Below are 20,357 nucleotides of genomic sequence, written 5' to 3' on the forward strand. Positions count from 1 at the left end.
GGCATAGCTAATAGTTTAAACTGATTCATGTTACAATTATAAAGACATATGAGAAGCCTTGAGTCACGGATAGTGTTGTTAACTGGCACGATGTATCCGGTATATGTATGATAATATTATGTAGACCATGCGATCATTAGTCTACGTATCCTTTAACTTATATTTATGAACCATAGCTTGGCAAATCAATATAGAGTAATAGATCAGGTCATTTTTTTGCGGTTGATATGGGACTTTCTATGCATGATATCTTTAACAAAAAAAATCATCTTCATCATCTTCCTAACCTTTTCCCAACCATATTGAGGCCGGCTTCTAGTCTAAACGGATGCAGCTGAGTACTAGTGTTTTACAAGTTAAGTCTGGTTGTAAGACTTAGTGGCTTCCGACTAACCGTAACGACTGCCGAAGATGTTCACTGATAGCCGGGACCTACAGTTTAATATACCATCCTACAGAAAAAAAAACATACCAGAAAAATAAAAGCACTCTAAAACACGATAAAGCTTTATTTATAAAACTGCGAGTATATAGTTATCTTTGCAATTTTTTTTCTTGTAAACACAAAAAGTACCAAGAAATCAATTCTCCAAATCGCTGACAATATTTACCCGTTGATCCATTCACCGTGTAAACAGTACAAAACACCACATTGTTAGCACTAGGTAATACCGAATTTGTGTGGTTTAGCCATCAAACAGCAAATCATTGTGTGTTCAATACAACAAATGTCCGTGAGCCCTAAAACTAGCGATGACTAACACTAAGCGAACTTTACTGTTGACCTGTGGCTTTGTGCACAATGGCTAATAAGTCACAGACATCCTCCAAACTTACTGCATTTTATATTTCCCGTATTTTTCCACAACACGTACATATCATGTACGCAGAATATTTACTATAAAATTAACATTACAAATTCGTAACAATGAAATTCTATGAATCACAAACGGATCTGCTGTGTGCGTAGAAAATGTATTAAAATAAAGTTAATTAATGAATTTGTCTTGTACAAATATGGGAAGTAAAGGTATAGAAAGTTGGTCTGTGATGTTTCCGTGTTTATTTTTAGAGAGAAAGAAGTGTAATGGTTGTAGTACGGCCACAATGAGAGCGTTAGTCGTGGACTAACCGCAGTGCTTAGCGATGCGAGATATAGTACTGCACACGTTGAAAATAGCTCTCTCAGACGTTTTGTGTACACCTTCATGGATACTAGAAACAGGCCTTTTAGAATTATTCTACCCTAAAATCCTCGTAGTTTTAGAATTACTTAATACATATGATACAAATTCTCACGTCGGTTGCCTATTCTAATCAGTCGAACGCTTAGAATTAGTATGCACATTGATTAACTGATTCAAAAAACTGTTAAGTGCAACACGAACAGTTTTATTCATAACTGCAAATTAACGTAGGCTTTCATATATAATTATATATTTTAAACATTAATGGTATAAAAAAAAATCATTACGTCCTATATAATTATAGAACACAAACCATACATGCAATTAGCTCTTAAAGATACCAATTAAAAATACGGAAGGCACGAGGGACCTTACACATGGAAATGGTTATACATTAGACAGTCATGTGGTTCCTTGAGTTGCCAAAACATACTACTATATATTTATTTATATAGCTATGTATTAGTTACAAAAACTGAGGTGCAAACGTGAGGTTATGTCACGAATAAGACAACGTTGGCCAACGCTCTTATTTGACATGACACCGCTTCCTAGTCTAAACAATTAATTTAATTTATTTGCCATCTCTTTGTTTATTGAGTTATAAACCTTTTGTGGTTTAGTAATGATTGGAGTGTATTTATCACTGGTGGCTGTCAAAATCAATGTGCTGTAGTGCATTTGTTTATACGCGGTGTTGCAACTTCCGTAGTGTTTTTGTGGTAATGATGGATGGATGATGGATATGTTATTTTGTGTAGTAGTACAACTGGTCATTTTTGAGCGTATTAAAATTGATTGACGTAATCTAGCACCAATTTTATAGTTTACATATTTTTACTCACAAATCAATATCACCAAAATCTCCTTACCTTCAATTTTATATCAAAGCTTAAGAAGTCCTTCCAATTTCCCTTTGCAAATTCGCTCAACTGACATCTATACGGACAATTATAATAAAATTACTTGAATTTATCTGGAGAATTTCAAAAAGAATATTTCGAAGTAAAAGTATCCGAACGGTGTAATTACGCAACTTGAGAAATATTTTTGTAGCTGAATTAGAGATGGAAACTTTTGGACCATTTATTTACAAATGAACATTAAAACAAACTTTTTTCAAAGAAGCGGTTGCAAAAATTTAGAGTCACGCACAAAAACAATTTATCATAGTGATTGTTGTCGGCATCTGGGCGGAGAAATAAATCGCAGAGTTTTAACATTAAGTCGCGGCCCTGGGCCGGCCGGCCCTAACGGCCAGGTAATAATTCCAATCTGCACCATCCGTACAACTTCAAAACGGCCAAACTTCAACACATTATCTTTTAATTTGGACCCCGACAGACAAATAAGATGTTGCCGAAAGGAATTTCATTGAAACAGTTGAAACTTCGGTCGAGACAGAATAATTGACGCGAGAGATTGCCGCCCTCCATAGCTGTTTCTAAAGCAATGAGATACGAATTTCTCATTAAAATTTTCAGACTGGAAGTCGGATTCCCGGTGCTCCATTCAATTCCGCCTTTTGAAACTAAATCACAAGTTTTAACGAATTACTTTGACAATAAGGCATTTTATATAACATGGGGATCGACTAATTAAAAGGGTTCGATCAGGCGCGTATGTCGATGACATGAGTTATGGAAGTGGCACAATAGCCCGGAAGGGACTGCCGCCAAACTATAATAGTATTCCGACATGTGTGTCCCTCAACCACACACGTTCGATATTAAATTGTAGCCTCAATAGATTTAATTGCACGCACGATGGAACAAATTATTTCGATACCGGATTATGGTTTGAAAGCTTTGTGTAACAGGTGCACTGTTTTCTGGATATACCATTTCCAGTTTTATTTTTTATTTACAGCTAAAGCAATGTTCTTTGGAAGTTCAACAAAGCACCCGACTGTCTTATCCAAATGTTCCCACAGTCTGCCTCTCTAAAGAAAATCTATAAAATTTTATCTTTCGCTTGTTGCTGATTACATTTCTTTGTGTGTTTTTGTAGACCACTAAAATCCAATTTTGATGAATATTTGAATATTTAAGAATAACTCTGAATTTATTAATAATAGATTAGGATTGCATTATGTATATTCAGTCAGTAAAAACTCTTTCGCATTTCCGCAATATTATTTGATCTTTACGCTGAATGGTATAATAAAATGAATTTGGTTATATATATCGAGTTACATCATAGGTTAATATCCTATTTGACTTTTTGTTCCAACTAACACTTATGGAGTTGTGTAAGAATTAACTAAATTCACGAAATGGAGAAATTGATACAAAGTTACGTATGCGCCGTACATTGGCATAAAGCTCATCTGTGCGCTCGTAATTCCTATTATTCACATTCATACGATTGTCAGGTATATAAAAGAGGTGCAAATGGTGGCGCGGGCGTCGCCTCTCAGTCGCCGCGTCGGTTTGTTCTCGGAGCGTCAGGTGAATCTTTCGTTTTCATCTCGCCTTGTATTATGCTAATCAGCCTCACTTTGCGAATAGAATGAAATTTAATTTCTCCGCAAAGTCCGTCCGTTTAGAAGTTTCTTTTTCACAGACTTATTCAAATAGGCAGTCGGTGATTAATTTTTGGAAGTCATTCTCAGTAACATTGAATGAAACAAGTTTAATTAACAAGTTCAGTGTCGGCTCTTCGCATAAGTATTATAACTGTTTGAGTTTAGTCATGTTCCGACTTACTGGGGAGTCTTCCCTTACAAATATTTGATATAGGAAGGCTAAAGTTTGTACTTAACTTAGTCGATGGGAATATAATTATTTATGAACTAGGAAAAGGACTTACTTTTAAAGTTTTAAGTAAAACTGAAATGAGTATTCATAATTTTCTCAAAACTTCCCTTTAAAAAGCGTAACTATCATTTTAACATCCATTTACTTCAAAGTCAATATAAATATTTTCATGATACCGAGTCCTTACATTTAATTAGAAACAACTAATGACCTTTCTATTCACAATCTACGCCTCCATTATTAGGCCATTGTCGAAATTTTAATTACCAACTAATTACCTAGTAACAATTAGGTCAAGCAATATGTACTGACAAATTGACAAACAAAAAAATATTCAAGTCATTTTAAGTTATTCGTAAGTTGCCGCTTATTGCATAAAGATTTTATTATTTTACTAATTTTATTTATCAAGGATTTGTTTTTTTCTATCTATTAGAATCTAATTGAATTCTATTGTAAAGACATATCCTATTGAAGTAATTACCTGTTTGGAAAAAAATGTGGTAATTTAATTAATTGAATGTTTAACGGAACTATAGAAGTCTAAGTGGCTACCTAGTAATATTTCCGTATACTAAACGCCTCAATGCTGACGGATCTTAAAAAACCTACAGTAAATAAAAACACATCATTATAAGCTACCTACATTAGTGTGATAATCAACTATTCGTTCCTCCATCAAATTGTTACAGTACGTTAAATAACCACTATCAAAATACAAAACAAAATAGTCGATTGCAAAATCCTTTCTTCACTTTGTAGAAGATACAAAGGTATAAAACGATCGCGGCTACTGTTCTGTACTACATCTTCACCCTTTAATTCCTATACATATAGGTAATACAAACAACAGATATTTTTTAACAGAAATTCAATATTCCAATACCAGCACAAAATGTCATACAATAAATAAGCATCAGCAACTTTCTCGAAGCCAAGTGGTACAATCCCATATCGCATCACCACCAGCCCAACGGGTTTTGTGACGTCACCACGCGACAGAGTCAATCACCACTCTCTCCACGACCTCTGACTCCATAACTCCTGAGAATCACCAGTTACGCAACTATTACGTATTGATGCATAACGGTGATAACGCGGAAAGATATCATTTTGTTTGTTTAGAGTTGAACACACTGGGAACTTTTAGTCGCCCGATTTTATGTTTGAGCTCATCTATACTCAATATAAAGATGAAGAGTTTGTTTGTATGTTTGCTCAGGAACTACTGGTTAGTTTTGAAAAAAAAATCAGTATTAGATAGCCCAATTATCGAGGAAGGTTATCAGTTGCTTTTTATCCGGGTTCGTGCAGGAGTTCCCACAGGTAAAACCGCTTGCAGAAACTAGTAAATAAATATGAAGATGAATGGTTTTACGCACATTACAAAATTCAGGTATTTAGTATCAGTATGAGGCGGACTGAGAAGTTTGATTGGAATCTGAGGGCACGGCAGTGCCCCAGCCAAGACTCGAGCAAAGCGGGCACGGCCGTACCATCTTTTCTCGAAGCGTTTCGCGGCTATTTCAGCCCCCTGTAACTTCCATGTGAACAAAGCTATGAGTTTAGGTTTTCGATGACCAAGAGTAAGTATTAGAACAAGCTCAGTCTCAAAATTACAAGACATTTGCATAAATAGTTTACGAGTTATGAGCGATCAAAGTTACACCATTTTGTCACTGACTCACTCACTGACCGATCATCAAAAGTCTAAGGTACTTCTAGCAAACTTAGAACCTTCAAATTTGGCACCAAGATAGGTTACTAGCTACATATAAAGGGAAAATTATAAAAACCTTAAAACTTAATAAAAAAATAGGAAACAAATTAATATTTGCGGTTTTTCAAGAACATTGTGTATGAATTTTGACTGCATTGATAACTTTGTTATTTATTTATGTACAAAATGTTACTATTTGTTTTATTGTTACGTAGTGTGGTATATTGTTATTATGTATTAAATATACATACATATGAATAAAAAAGCTAGGTTAAAATGAAATGAACAATGATAAAATCTTTCATATTAATGCAGTGCGATACATACTGCATGCTCGCTCGATAGATGGCGTTGTCCTGGTCTAAATCGCGCTATGGTTTCGTTACATAGCTTAGTATAAGTAGTACTTTAAAAAAAATCAAATAATTACATGTGATAGCGCCATCTACCTCTGAAATAAATCTCTTTTGTTCTAAAAGATATTTGATTCAAAAATTCGTCAATTTCGTAAATTATTAGTTTATTTAAAAAAAATGTTGTTTACGTGCTACTTTAGGTGTACATATTTAGTTTGTTATATATTTAGTTAGTTGCATGTAAGTTAATTTAATTTGTTATATACTATAGAAGAAAGAGATACTTAGAGAAGAAAGAGACCTACAAAAAATAAATTAGATCCCATCAAAAACATTAAATGTAAAAAAAGCCAATCCTCTACGCAGTTCCTCCACCGTAAAAAGTTTTGAGATCGCATAGAAGCCAAGTCCTGTTCAACTTTAATTGTAATAATAAATCAACATTTTGTGACTATATCAATTAAATAGTTTTGTTCATATTACAATAATATTGTCTTGGCCATGAGCACAAGTTAAAAGTCGCTCCTTGTAATAATGTGTTAATACCATTGAATTGATAAATTCTATATGGACATGATTTTACGATTGGACTGATTATGCACTGAAGAACTTAGACAAGGACTGAAAAGACTTAGAATTTGAGATCACCATGGACTAAACATCCGCCATAGTACATGTGCAGTTCAGTGATGGATGATACTGACTGTCATTTAGTAACGATTGAATAAACTAAATGTATTTAATTCTGTGATATTAAACTCCATGTTTGACTTTCACCTCTCCAAGATATGCTGTATTATATTTGTAGTTTATTGTGCTCATGGCCAAGTCAATATTATTGTAATGTGAACAAAACTATTTAATTGATATAGTCACAAAATGTTGATTTATTATTACAATTAAAGTTGAACAGGACTTGGCTTCTATGCGATCTCAAAACTTTTTACGGTGGAGGAACTGCGTAGAGGATTGGCTTTTTTTACATTTAATGTTTTTGATGGGATCAAGACTTTCTTTTAAAATAATTTTGCTATCCATCGGGTCAACTGTCGGCTGACTGTTTAATCTTCAGTGTGCTGTAGGTACTCTTAGAATAACAAAAGATTATCGTTATGAAAAAAGATTTGATTATTTAATCGTTGCGCGTAAAAGCGAAAGTTTATGTATCTAATTGCGGCTTTATCATGGGCTACTGAGCTGATTAGATTGTCACCAATGGAAAGGCGAAAAAATAAATTGTTAAATAGAGTTATGCGTTTCATACCGTGAAACTCTCTCTATCTTCAGCAAACTTTAGCTATAGAGAAAACTAACCAGATAAGATATGGATCATTAAAACTAAAAACAGTTGTTTATTTAAAAAATAACGTAACTTCCAAAAAGTTATATTTCTGGTTTCTAGAAAATGGTAATTCGTATGCGAGTCAGATATTTGAGAGTTTAAAACATTATTACGTGAAAACTTTGCAGAACACCTTTTAAACTTGTTTTAATGCAAATTATCATGGTTAGCACATTATGAACGGATGAACAGATCTTCCGTGCTTTTTGATGACTTCTTAAACTAAAGTTACCATTATGGTAAGCTGGTAAAATCTTTAAAAGTACCAATATTTACTGCAGAATAAATACTTTAATTTTTATACATATTGTGAATGCCAAAGAAGTACATACCTACAATAAAGTATACAGGTACAGTCACACACATATTTATTGACTCACATGAAAATGAAGTACATTCACATGCAACGGTGTTAAGATTACGCCATATTGTTCCAATTAAAGCCATTGCTTTAATGTCTACTTTAGTTTCATTAAAATGTCTCCATTACCCGATGTCAGTGAATTATTTCCCTTCTGACACAGTAATTGAGTGTCGGACATTTTATTGAAATACTAGAAAATTATTCTCAGAGTAAATTACTCGTAATCAAGCTTAGAAGGGACATAGTATTGAAACGGTCGAGTGGCATAATTTACACTTTTTATTTATATTCTTTTTATGTAGCATTTTGTAATTTATCCAATCGGTTTCAATGAGAAAATTTATTTTTTTATTTCATGAATTATTGGCGCTATATGTATGTTAATATAAAACTATACTGCCAGGATCAGTGTCTTCTGATACTAGTGTAATAACATGTACCATGGTTTTCCCAAGTTAATTCATTGCTAGACATACTCATAACCCTTTCCTATTACCATTAATTGCCACTGCGTTTTAGTAGTTTCCAATCCACGCCGACTATTCTACGAAAATCGCTTTATTGGCTTAAGCAAAAGAGATATATGTTCGTCTAATAGTGTGACACACTTACGTATAATGCGATATTATTTTATTTACAACTTTGAGGGAACGTTAACCTTTCTAGTCCCTGGGGTTGGAAGTGCGACACTTACCTTGGTGGAATATCACTTTAAAATGCACCCTACTGTACACACGACACCCCTCTTCCCTATTAACATCATTCTTTTTCTATTATGTGTTCATCTATGCTATTATTATAGGTAGTCTTGTTTCTTTATGATGAAAGAACTTGGTCTTTAATTCTCAGAAACGTAAAGACTGTTTCCTCATTTTAGAAAATTGTTTAATTGTTATCTAATTAAGGTTAGCAATCGATAAAGCTTCCGAATAAGCTTTAGAATACACTTCCCTTCAAACAAAAGTATAAAATACTAATCAAGATTTATGACAAAAAGTAAAATAAATAAAAACATTTACGATTTTTTCACTTAAAATGAGACTTTTTAGTGAATATAGATCCATAAGGATTGATTTAAAAACACCATTATTAATTTTATTAGTTTCATCAAACCTTTACGTACTTCGTAATGATACAATAAAACTCAATAACACTGAATATAAAAGGGGTTCTTTAACAATGTCAGTTAAAATTTCAACGTAATCGGTTTAGGGTGATTAATGAATAAATCTATAAAGAAACAGATTTATCTATCCACCCTCAAAGGGATTAAGGGTTTCTTTCAACTGTCGAAATGAATTTTTAAGCCTTGATAAAAGAGCTGCAGGGATAAGAAATACGATTAGGGATTTCTAGTCTAGTTTCTGAAATGAAGATATTATACGAAACAGTGTAAATTATAAATGGGGGCTTACTAGACGCAATTATTTTTGGGTCACTTTCAAATCGTGAGCTTTTAGTGAAAAATATTTAGAATTATTCGTCTTGATATCAACTACGTTTATATAAACGTATGTTCAATCATTAAAAAATATTTATAAGCCGACTATAGAAAGACAGAGGAAATGATTATTTATCTGATAAAGTAAATACATCCGCTATATCGATGTTCTTAACAATCTACACTCTCACACAATCATTACCGCCACTTTCAACTCAGTTTTATTGAGCAAATGCCATCATTAACCTTTCCCTTTATTACACAATAGTTGAGGCATAATAATATCACCGGTGGTATCTTCGCTAGTTAATCGTTAAAGTCACAAACGCCCTGAGGCCCTGTCAGGTTAAACTGAATATTAACTTTCCCGTGAACCGTGATATACTGCGGTCTTAGATCACATAACCAGCAGGATCCACCACGAACAAATAGGCAGTCGTTACCAGTAGTTAGAAGCCAGTAAGTCTGAAACCAGTCTAACCAACGGGTATTGGGTTTCCCGGGTAACTGGATTGTGCAGGTACACAGCTACATGCGGTTAGACTGGAAGCCGACCCCAACATAGTTGGGAAAAGGCTCGGAAGAGGACGATGATGCTGATTTTGCCATGAGTCCATAGATTTGAGGGTGGTTAGCGAGGCGACGCAACTAATAGTAATAACACATTCATGCCCACAACATAACGTACACACGCAACAGAATTGACAAACACAATCATAAACTTGACTCACCCAAATGTACACACGAGTATGATCGGCAGTGTCATAGTACTCTTAGTAGAGAAGACAACACCGTACTGGCGCCTCCAATTAGTTCCTACTCTGAGACTGTGACATGCAAAGATAATTTTGGTAAAGTGACAAAGTTAATTATCAACGTTTATGTGAAGCGAAAATGTTTAGTGGAACATAGCGCAATTTTGTGGGAAGTACGTAATATGTAGAGTATTTTATTACATGTACAATTAGTGTGTTGCTTTAGATTTCGGTGTTTAAGTAAATGAAGATAATTTAGCTACGAGATAAATAATTTCTATGTAATTAATGTGATAATTTACTTTCCCATATTACATCAAGTGTACAATATGTCTAAGTACTCTTTAGTAATAAGACGTTCATTAGTGTCAAAAGTATATTTCTAATTACAATATTATTCATTTCAGGTAGACTGAAGTGCCATCACAGCCTGTACTTGGTAAGTTGATTACATTAAGTTTACCACTATACAGTTATAGCATATCTAGAGTAGCAAATTAATTAAAAAATGTATGTACTTTAAACTCATACCACATAGGTCATCTTACCGAATATGTGTCAATAATGGCATTCACGAATATCTATAATTTTGGCAGCCCACCTTGCAAAGCTCATCCAAAAGAAAATCCCCTTAAGTCAAATAAACACGACTGAAAAAAACGTTGTCTTTATCAGTGCACGTGCAAACCAATCTAAAAGCCGCCAAATGAAACGTTGGAGATACAAAACCAACATTGAGTCCACATAATTAATGGCAGCGAGGTAGGTGTCCCAGTTAGAACTAGCGTGTCTTATTTAATTTGGCACGGGCTACATCGGAAACTATCGACCCTCCGGCGCCGGCGGCCGGCGGAAATCAAACTAATCGATTTTCATTTCGCCGACAGGAAATTAAATCCTTTGAGAGTCGTTCTCGATAACGGATTTCAGCTAAGCACGACACGTGTTCGGCTATTCGAGACTCGGATAACCGTTTTTTTTTAATATTAACCCTGTTTCTACGACTTCATTATTACACGGCGAACTCGTTTCAGCTTCGGCCGAATTGGTTTTCATAAATTATTCTGTTAATTTTCACGTTAATGGCTGTGGAGAACTACGGTTTTCGTTTTATTAAGTTATGCTAATAAATATTTATTTTCAGTTACATTTAATCGTGAGTGCTTATTGTGGGAATGGCTACTTACGGAGTTTATTATTGTATGCATAAAAATAATTTATTGTTACATATTACAATTAAAAAAAAATACTCAAGCCTTAATCCAAAGCATATTTTTTAACAATAATAATCAGCTTTAGATAACTCAAATGTAAATAGATTTTGTGGCTTAGAAACAGATTTGTATTGAAATCGAATTTAGTGCGGTTAATTCTTAGAAACTGTGCATGATCTTTAACCTAGCACGTAACTATCGGACGTGGTACCGAGTCGCCTTAAAATAATTCGGTTTCAATTTTATAGGCATTCAATAAGACCTTGAAGTATTTATAAACATAAATAATGTAGGTATCAATAATAATAATTGTTTTACTATTTATCTCAATATTTAAACGTTAAAAGAAAAGTTACTTATTGGTACTGTTTTTCTTTAAGTCTGACAGATTATCCAAAGCTTTGTAAATTGCGTATTTTGCTCAACAAAACGTAAATAGTGCGTGAATCTAGCTGATCCAAAAAACTGTAATTTGTCTCGATAGAAAAACTTAACAAGCCCCGCTGTGCTGTTCAAGTGCCAACTTAGACTTTGCATTGACAGCCTAAGTTGCGTGTCCGAAGGAAGTTTTTTCTACTATATAATGGCTGCACTATTTTTTGCCCCATGAATCAATTTGCAACTTCAATGGATAACACCCACATAAAAAGTTCTATAACGTAATCTAATTTATATTTTCACCCATTACAATATGACCTACAATTTGATTGACAAGTTCCTAAACCGTAAAAAGTATTGAAAATTTAATTTATATTTTGTGACCTTTTTGCATAATATTTTCATCATAGCACAAGCCCGGCTTTTGTGTACTTAAGTGAAATATAAATATCCAATTATAAGACAATGATTAAATTTCTTGTTAGTGTCAAACAATGAAAGAGCAGAAATAATCTTGAAAATAAATTGCAGTGTTATTTTTACTTCGAAAAACCTCGTGCACAAAAATGTTCGTGTTTTTGAGGTTAATAAAATATTTAACAAGAAAACAGAGATTCTTATAAAAGGTAGCACATAAACATGTCTGAATCACACGGTACCACAACATAGGTATTCTAACGTACCGTAAGACTACCATAACATATGGAATCACTAGTTTACAAAGCTAATTCGATAAGAAGTCCCTGTATGACATGTACCTATATAAGAACACTTCGATTTGTCGAGAAAGCAACGCAGTCTCCCTTGGGAAATTAAGAAACAAGATATTGGCACTGACCACGTCTCCGCGTCGTGGTCGTACCTATGTGACTGTTCCCGTTTATTTTCAATTATTGGCCCGAATTATTTGTCATGGGATCTTGAATGTTCTTTATATGGCTCGTCTGCTTTAGAGGTTTTGGTTTACAGTTTTGTAAGGAATCTAGGACTTAGGTAGCTAGGGAGTAAAATATAGTACCTATATTTTTTGTCCCTCGTAGCTAAAAAATCTTTGAACTTTGGATTAAAGCAAAGTACAGAAACGAAAATATTTTTCATTGCGCACCGTAATCTGAAAGTGATTTAAATAATAATTTAGAACTACTTAATCATGAATTATTTCTGACATTCAAACTATGAATATTAAAATCCAAATACAGCGACTTTCTAGAGTATTTTTTACTTAATCCCACATTTTGACAGTCAGGCACGTTAATCACAAAAACCAAAACCATTTTGCTTTTTTACATTAAAATAAAATGGGAATGTTATTTATATTATCAAAAGGCCCAGATATTCCATTTGTACTTATTCTGTAAATCTTGTAAAAGCTGACGTGCTCGCCACAAGCCGAGTAAGGCAAAACATTTAATAATTATCAACAAAAATGTTTTCCATTACACTCGAATTAATGTGTGCGCAAAATATCTCAACAATGCTGTAATATAGTGGTTTTTATTGTAATCACTGACCGTGATAATGGCCGTGGTTCTGTTGTGCACTAAATCGGCTAAACATAATAGTGCTATTAGTCGTATTTTATCTTTTAAGCCGCGTGTGCACTGAAGACAAATGTACCACAACTTGGACCGCGTAAACACTAGTTCCTACAAAATGGTAACATGATTGATTTAAAACGACGTAGCGGACGTAGCGTACCCGGTAGTTATTACCAAAAATTCTGACGAATAATCTGTCACCGATAAGGTTTAAACAAGCTGCCTAAAAATAAGTGGCTGCTAAAATGAGTAATAAATCACTATTACATCATAAAGGCCAATTATTCACATAAAAAATAATACAAAAAAATACGGCCTAATAAAGTCCCTATTAAATATTTTTATTACGTTCCAAAACACCATCGCCAAGTAAGCACAACATTCTAAGGAGGTTCGCATTCACTTATCAATTTTATCTGTCACTGCATATTTCACATAGTATGCGCATAATGCGTTGCATATCATTTATAATGTTGTGTTATCGCTTTTACTGCTAGCATACATCATCTAGTGAAATGTGACGGTGTGGTCCAACTTCATTCGTTTATCATTTTTATAGCACCCAACAACCGCACGGAGAACTACATGGCTGTCTAAAAACTTTTCAGTGGTTGCGTTTATTTTTGGAATATTGCTACACGAATACTTTGTTGTTCCAATGAGTCTTTGTTGAATTAGATCACGTAATCCGCACCCAACCATCGATAGAGTCAAGGAAATGGATCAATTCCTAGAGGGATTCCCCAATAGATTCATGGATTAGACTAAATAATGAAGGGGTGAACCCTGTCGATGGTTCACGTCTATCTGCAGCCAGAAGACTAAACCGTGCCATCTGTTAATTCTACGTACAAAATTCGATGGCTGCCCTGAACTAACTGCTCCTACAAGTCACTGCGCTCCTGGTACAATTTAAAACACGTTTTATGATCGGTAGACTAACATAAATATTCGAAGTGTCGCGGCCAACCACATCCTGCAAAACTTGTAGAAAACATATCTACAAAATAATAAAGTTGGGCCTAACTGTTTTAAACTAGAATTGTATGAACAATTTATGTGAGCTAAGAAAGTTGGTAATACTTATAGATACTTACCGGCAATCTGTAATGTTGCTTTTTGGTAAAAATAACCGCAACCAATTTGAAACATTGTGTTTATCAGAAGAATCGTTAAATCACCTACCTATTTCTTTGTATACCTATATTTTTTTTTTGTAGGCATTTTTTCCCAGTATTAGGCAGACAATATTAAGACAGGTTTAAATAGGGACCAGCAAATAGACTTTTCAACTTAGTCTATGTGTAAGAGGAGTCTATGGTACTAGGACAGCTCCCGAGTGACTAAAGTCTGGTCATTCCAACTTCGAAACTCGGTCATTCTAGAACTTAACTATTTACTGTAAACTGAGGTCAAAAATGTCACCAAGCATATTATTATATTCTGAGGATTATAATAAAAGCCAAAATTTACATATGTTCAGTAAAATTCGTTTTGAACTTCATGTACCTACTTTATTTGTAGCAAGTAGAAATATTCAAAAAATTCTCCCAACAATAGGTTTATCCATAAGCATTTATATGCAGTCGACAAACAATACACAATCCACCTGTTGTTTTTGTCCCTGAAATTAATTCTTGAAAATTAAATATTATTGTATTAAAACCTTCTCGTTAAAAAGGCCGATTGTAATCTGCCAACTGTGTTGATATTAAATTAAGACGATACTTGTATGGCCCAAGCATTTTATTCACAACTCGGATCAAGGTAAAAATAAAAATTACTTATAAAAGAATTCTTATTCATTCATAATAAAGGGTTATGTAAATAAAGGCAGCGATGAAGTACTCGCTGCTGTCAGAATGAAATATGTAAATTGTTTATTTTTTAATTTACAGTAGCTTGAAATTAATGTTATAAATAAATAGTCAACGTCTTCATAAGCAAGGTTTTTCATAATTACTCGTAAAACTTCATCACTTTTAGGGAAAATTTCGGCTTTAATTTAATTTCTTAATACATAATCCGCCCAGTCTACATGCGCATGCAAACGCCCGGGCCGGCTTAAGGAAAATCGAGCCCAAATTAGAATTTGAAAAGAATCGAAACACTGAGTTACAAAATGTTGCATAATCATCACATATTTTATGCTCAATTCATAAATTAATGTTGTTCCCCCAAATCCCGGGCAGTGGCTTTCACATCACGCGCAAGTCAACAAGGGTTGAAAGGAGGAAAATGTATTTTTTTCATCGTGCAGGTATTACGGGCACAGAACAAAAATGATTTATTATGTTTGAACATCCGTGTAAACGTACTTAATATTGCATTAGCGCTAACTTGACAACGTTTTAAATGTTTTCGCCGCTCTTAAGTACATTACAATTGTATTTTATGTTCTTTTTTTGACCTGAAGAAGATTAAAAAGCGGCGATATAAATTTTAGCTTCTGATGCGAATTTTATTAACATTGTTTTACTGTAAGAAGATAAATATATAGTCACGTAAATCATACGGCCATATTTTTGGTAAAATATTTCATCGACGCCATATGGCTTCAAAATAAATATAATGTTGTGGGCACGAGTGTGTCCATTTAAAACTTGAGCGCTTAAGGCGAGGTCGCACGAGATGGTCCAGTCCGTTTGAGGGTTCCGTCTCAATACCATACACGGAAATTGCATGTGACAATCCGAATATGGACGACGCATTTTCGCGAGTGCTATGGACCTAAATACATATGTATGTATGTTCTGCAGTTGAATCAATATTTTAGTGATAAACTCTTTCTTTGTCTGTTTTTTCCCCCTGACTAATGCTGTTTTACAAACTGTTTTGTGTGTGATTTGCATCCGATAAATGAAGGCTTGTCCAAGAACTGCCACTTGAATCGTCCCTTCTTTTGTGTAATGTAAGATGATACGAAGTTTGAGTTCTTGGATCACATAGTTAGCTAAAACTTTAATTTAACTAATACACATGGTAATTAAATATAACGTGTTTTTGTATAACTATGTTTTAAAACTTTCTCCTTAAAAAGGAACCCTAGAAACAAACGAGGGGCGAGTTACAAAATTTTAATATAGTTTCAAACGACTACGTATATTGTTGCATAGAAGTTAAACATTAACTAAAAATACCGTCTTTCCTTTGCAAAAGGCCTCTTTGCGTCACGTCATTATAATAGTTGGGCTTTTACGGTTCTCGGGAAACTTTTTCGACGACAAAAAGTTGGCGCCTCTGTATCTCTTTATATCTGTAGTGAAATGCTTTTGAGTCTACATTGTGAACATTGAGTGTTGTTTTAAAAATTTACTTTAACATCACGCGCTTTTAGTAAGAAGCGTTATAGAATTAATTACACAAAGTACTCTGGATAAAGCTTTTAATAATCCCATTCCAATAAATTTGTACATTTTATAACATACACCGAAAATGTTTCATTCAAAAACAAAACGCATTTTATAGTAAACAAACGCAACATTGGATAACACAGCAATTGATCAATTAATACCGCTATTGTATTGTCTAATTAAATAACCAATATTCATTACCTAACATAGAGCCATCGCACCGCACAATTGACAAAACAATATTGATAATTGCCAAACAAAACAGCATTGTTTCAATATACAAGTATACAAATATTAAATATACTGACCGTTACTGTTACAGCCTTTTTATCGTCCCACTGCTGGGCACAGGCCTCCTCTCACGCGGAGAAGGATTGATAATTAATCACCACGCTTGCTCAATGCGGGTTGGTGATTTCAGACTTTATAGTCCAGGTTTCCTCAAGATGTTTTACTTCACCTTTTTTATCAGCCATTGGTGTCTAAGATTACTTAGAAAGTTGCATTGGTACTTGCCAGACCTGGAATCTAACCAACACCCTCATACTCGAGAGGTTGGTTCTTTACCCACTAGGCCACCACGACTTACAATAGACTGACGTAGTGTCGAAAATCCTCCAATTATTTGTTTCACGTGCAATATACCGGCAAAAATGTAGTTGCATCTACAAGTGGAGTGTGACGAAGTGAAGAATGCCTTGAAATTCCGCCAATTAATAAGCCGTAGAATGCTGAGAACTGAATTGATTGAAGTTTTTTGTCTGAATATGGAACTATGATGGCCACACACGTTGATTTCAAATGGAGTGGTTAGGCGCTAATTAATTTAGCTCCAATTAAGTGTTGATCTTGTGATTGACAGTTTGTTTTTAAATCAATGACTCATGTCTTATAAGGTTCTTTGTTTAATTAAGTAAGGAAAAATAAACTTTTTCTGGACAATTATTCCTTACTAACCTATTCTTTATGAAAGCGTTTCCTTGCGGGTGGGCCTTTGAATTTTCTTCAAACACCATCACCCTTTTTCCTGAAAGGGCTTTAATAAACACGCTCCCTCAATGCTCTAGGCCTTAGTGCAGCCATAAAGCAAACAAAACATCATTCTGTAAACAGTAGGTAGCTTTTAGTCTGTCTCCCAGACGATCCTATTACTATCTTATGGAACTAGGCTTATTTTCTACAATTATTATCTAAGTATACATAGTAACCTCTAAAGTTTTACTTTTCTTTCACACATCGCGTAAATGTTTTGTCATTAAAGTCACGCGCCGTTAACTTGCATAATGACGACTTAAACATTCTTCAAACAACACGTAATTTTGCCTAAACAAAAAAAAAACATTTAGCATAAATATAAAAACTGGTGTAAGTTACAAAGAAACGAGAACAAATACGTTGTTAGAAACGTTTTTATGTTGGAGCGAAAGTGAAGCGTTCGTACGTAATCATGAATGTGACAAATTCGTACGCAAATGTCATTATGTTCTGCTTTAGCGGAATGACGAGAGACAAGCGAACGCTTTCTCCTATACACGTTGACATCCCGAGCTAACAGATTTAGCTTACGTTGTGGAACAACTTTTGAATTTACAGCTTTTGTACGCGGTTCTTTCTAAATGGTTAATTTGCAATACTGTTTAAAGGTAACTGAAGAAACAAAGGGATATTTGACCTAAGACTGAACTTTATAATGTACTTAGCGTGAAGACACGCCCGAGTATGAAGCAACAATCGTGGGATTATAAGATGCAACGCAAGCTAAATATGTCGAACACTGGAATTTTAAAAGTAAAAGTGTCACGAAACTAGTTCCATTAGTTGAATGAGAACACTTAACACATTACACAAATCATTGCATATAATAGCATAATAAAAAATAATGTTAACTTAGGAAACTAAGTTAAATAAGTCATAATGCTAGCCAGAAAAATAAAAAAAAATGTTGCAAAACTTCGAGACTGTTAAAGACAAATCAGATTATGCTTTTCAATGCTTAACAATAAAATTAAATGCTATAAAGATATTGTAACTATAAACAAAAAACAATAAAACATTATTAAGAGATCAGTTAATAATTTCCTGTCTGCCAATTATATTACAAAGCAGCTGCAGTTTGCGAATTAAAATTATATACACTTATGTAAAAAACAAAATCAAGAAAAACAAGCATGTTTATTTATGAATTCGCAAAATTTTCGAAACTAGTGCGTGCATTGTTTTATGTAATAAACAGGTACCATACCACATGAGTAGAATATAACTAAACACGGCACTCATTTCATAACTGAAAAATTGCTTAACAACATAGGTAAGTACACACACGTCCAAACAGAAGTGCTCTTTGCAATTTTTCAACAAAAATCCATAAAAGTTTCCTCAAAAATGTATAATTAATATTCAGAGGACATACTGGGTCAATGTCTTAGACACATGGGTGACGAATTACCGACTTGACCCCTTTTATCGTTGTGATCATGTACCATTTACGCACGACCACTTACTGAAATCCTTGTGCAAAAATGATGAACCTTACTGATGTGAATTGAGGTCTGCTCAGTGAGATGCATCGCCAAAATTATGTAGAATTTATCTATCTATCTGTATATTTAATTTACGTACAACTGCTTTAAAGAAACAAAAGAAGTATGATATCTTTTGTTTATTAAATGCTCATAATTAGCTCGCTAGAAACACAAAAAAAACTGCTTATTCTTTATTAAATAAATCTTGTTAATAATTAATCAACACATTGATATTACAAAACGATTTTTTTATATCATAACATCGACAAGCACATTTTTTTTATAGAGTAGTAAAACTTGTTACTCGAACTAATGATGTAAGTGTTGACAACTCGTACGCACTCTATGGGAATAGATTAGCTGATAAAAATGAATCATTGTTCTGTGAAGCAATTTCAAAATTGCTTAATAACCGCATTCAGTCATTTTGTTGAAAAATGTTGTCACATAGTTAAACTAGGTATATTTTCAAATGACTTAATACAAAACGCAACCCGTTTTCTTTCTCCTTAATCAATAGTAAATAGTTTTAGTTGCTTTTAAATTTTCACATTCAGAATCCCTCTAGAATTCGATGGCAAGAAACAATTCGTCAACAATAATTGGTTACTCAGTAAATAGTGCATCATGTTCTGTACAAAAATATATCGAAACTGCATCTGGATCTGGCCACACTTTAAACATAGGACTCCTAGGATTTTTTCAAAAAATCTTTTCAGAATTTCTAGTTTTATTATGATTCTGGAAGATGATATAAAAAACAATTCGAGAACAAGTGTCCACGGCGCGGCGGCGTTAATAAACAGCCCACGTATTTTTGGTCAGAATGGTATATGCTGTATACTAATGGCGTGAAACCGCTGTTTCGACATGTTTGACTCACTCATACACAAACACTTTGATGGATATAAATCTCATATTAAACGCGAGTAGTGGTGAGCCATTTCACTTTTGACAAAGGAAAGCTTGCGTTACAAGAAGATTGTATGCGAGTGACAAGACGATGCAGATGGTATGAAAGCTTGTTGCATATAAGATTTTCAAGTAATCAAGTTTCAAGTAATTATGTTGAGCTCTTATTAATGACATAAGACTTTCATTTACCATCTTCAATGAAATCAATCATCATTAGCATTTAATTAGACTTTCATGATTTATATTTTCATTTTCTTAAAATTTCTTTGAAACGACTTTAAAATTGAGAGTCGAGAATCGACACCATAAGTATAGGTACATTTCACGGTACAGTAGCTAAACAGTTCATAAACACTGAAACAGTATTGCTACAACGGATAATTGCATTTCAAATTACGTTTTTATGTTCGTAGCAAATATTCTGGAACTACAAAAAATGGAAAAGTCAGCCTTCACGGCGTCTAATAATGATTCTGATTACACTCTTTCGTCTATTTAATAGTATGATTACAT

The 20,357-nt window shown here is 33.8% G+C and overlaps 1 protein-coding gene across 4 annotated transcripts in view; it reads left to right on the forward strand.

Annotated features, from left to right (window-relative positions):
* Nucleotides 1–20,357, forward strand: part of LOC110371808 (uncharacterized) — a 115,178-nt gene that overhangs the window by 27,305 nt on the left and 67,516 nt on the right. For all 4 annotated transcript variants that reach the window (XM_021328204.3, XM_021328205.3, XM_021328207.3 and 1 more), the window contains one exon: nucleotides 10,332–10,363. The gene's annotated coding sequence lies outside the window, so the exon portion shown is untranslated. The remainder of the gene's footprint in view (nucleotides 1–10,331; nucleotides 10,364–20,357) is intronic.

Source organism: Helicoverpa armigera, chromosome 10 (assembly GCF_030705265.1).
Source record: "Helicoverpa armigera isolate CAAS_96S chromosome 10, ASM3070526v1, whole genome shotgun sequence".
Lineage (NCBI taxonomy): Eukaryota > Metazoa > Arthropoda > Insecta > Lepidoptera > Noctuidae > Helicoverpa > Helicoverpa armigera.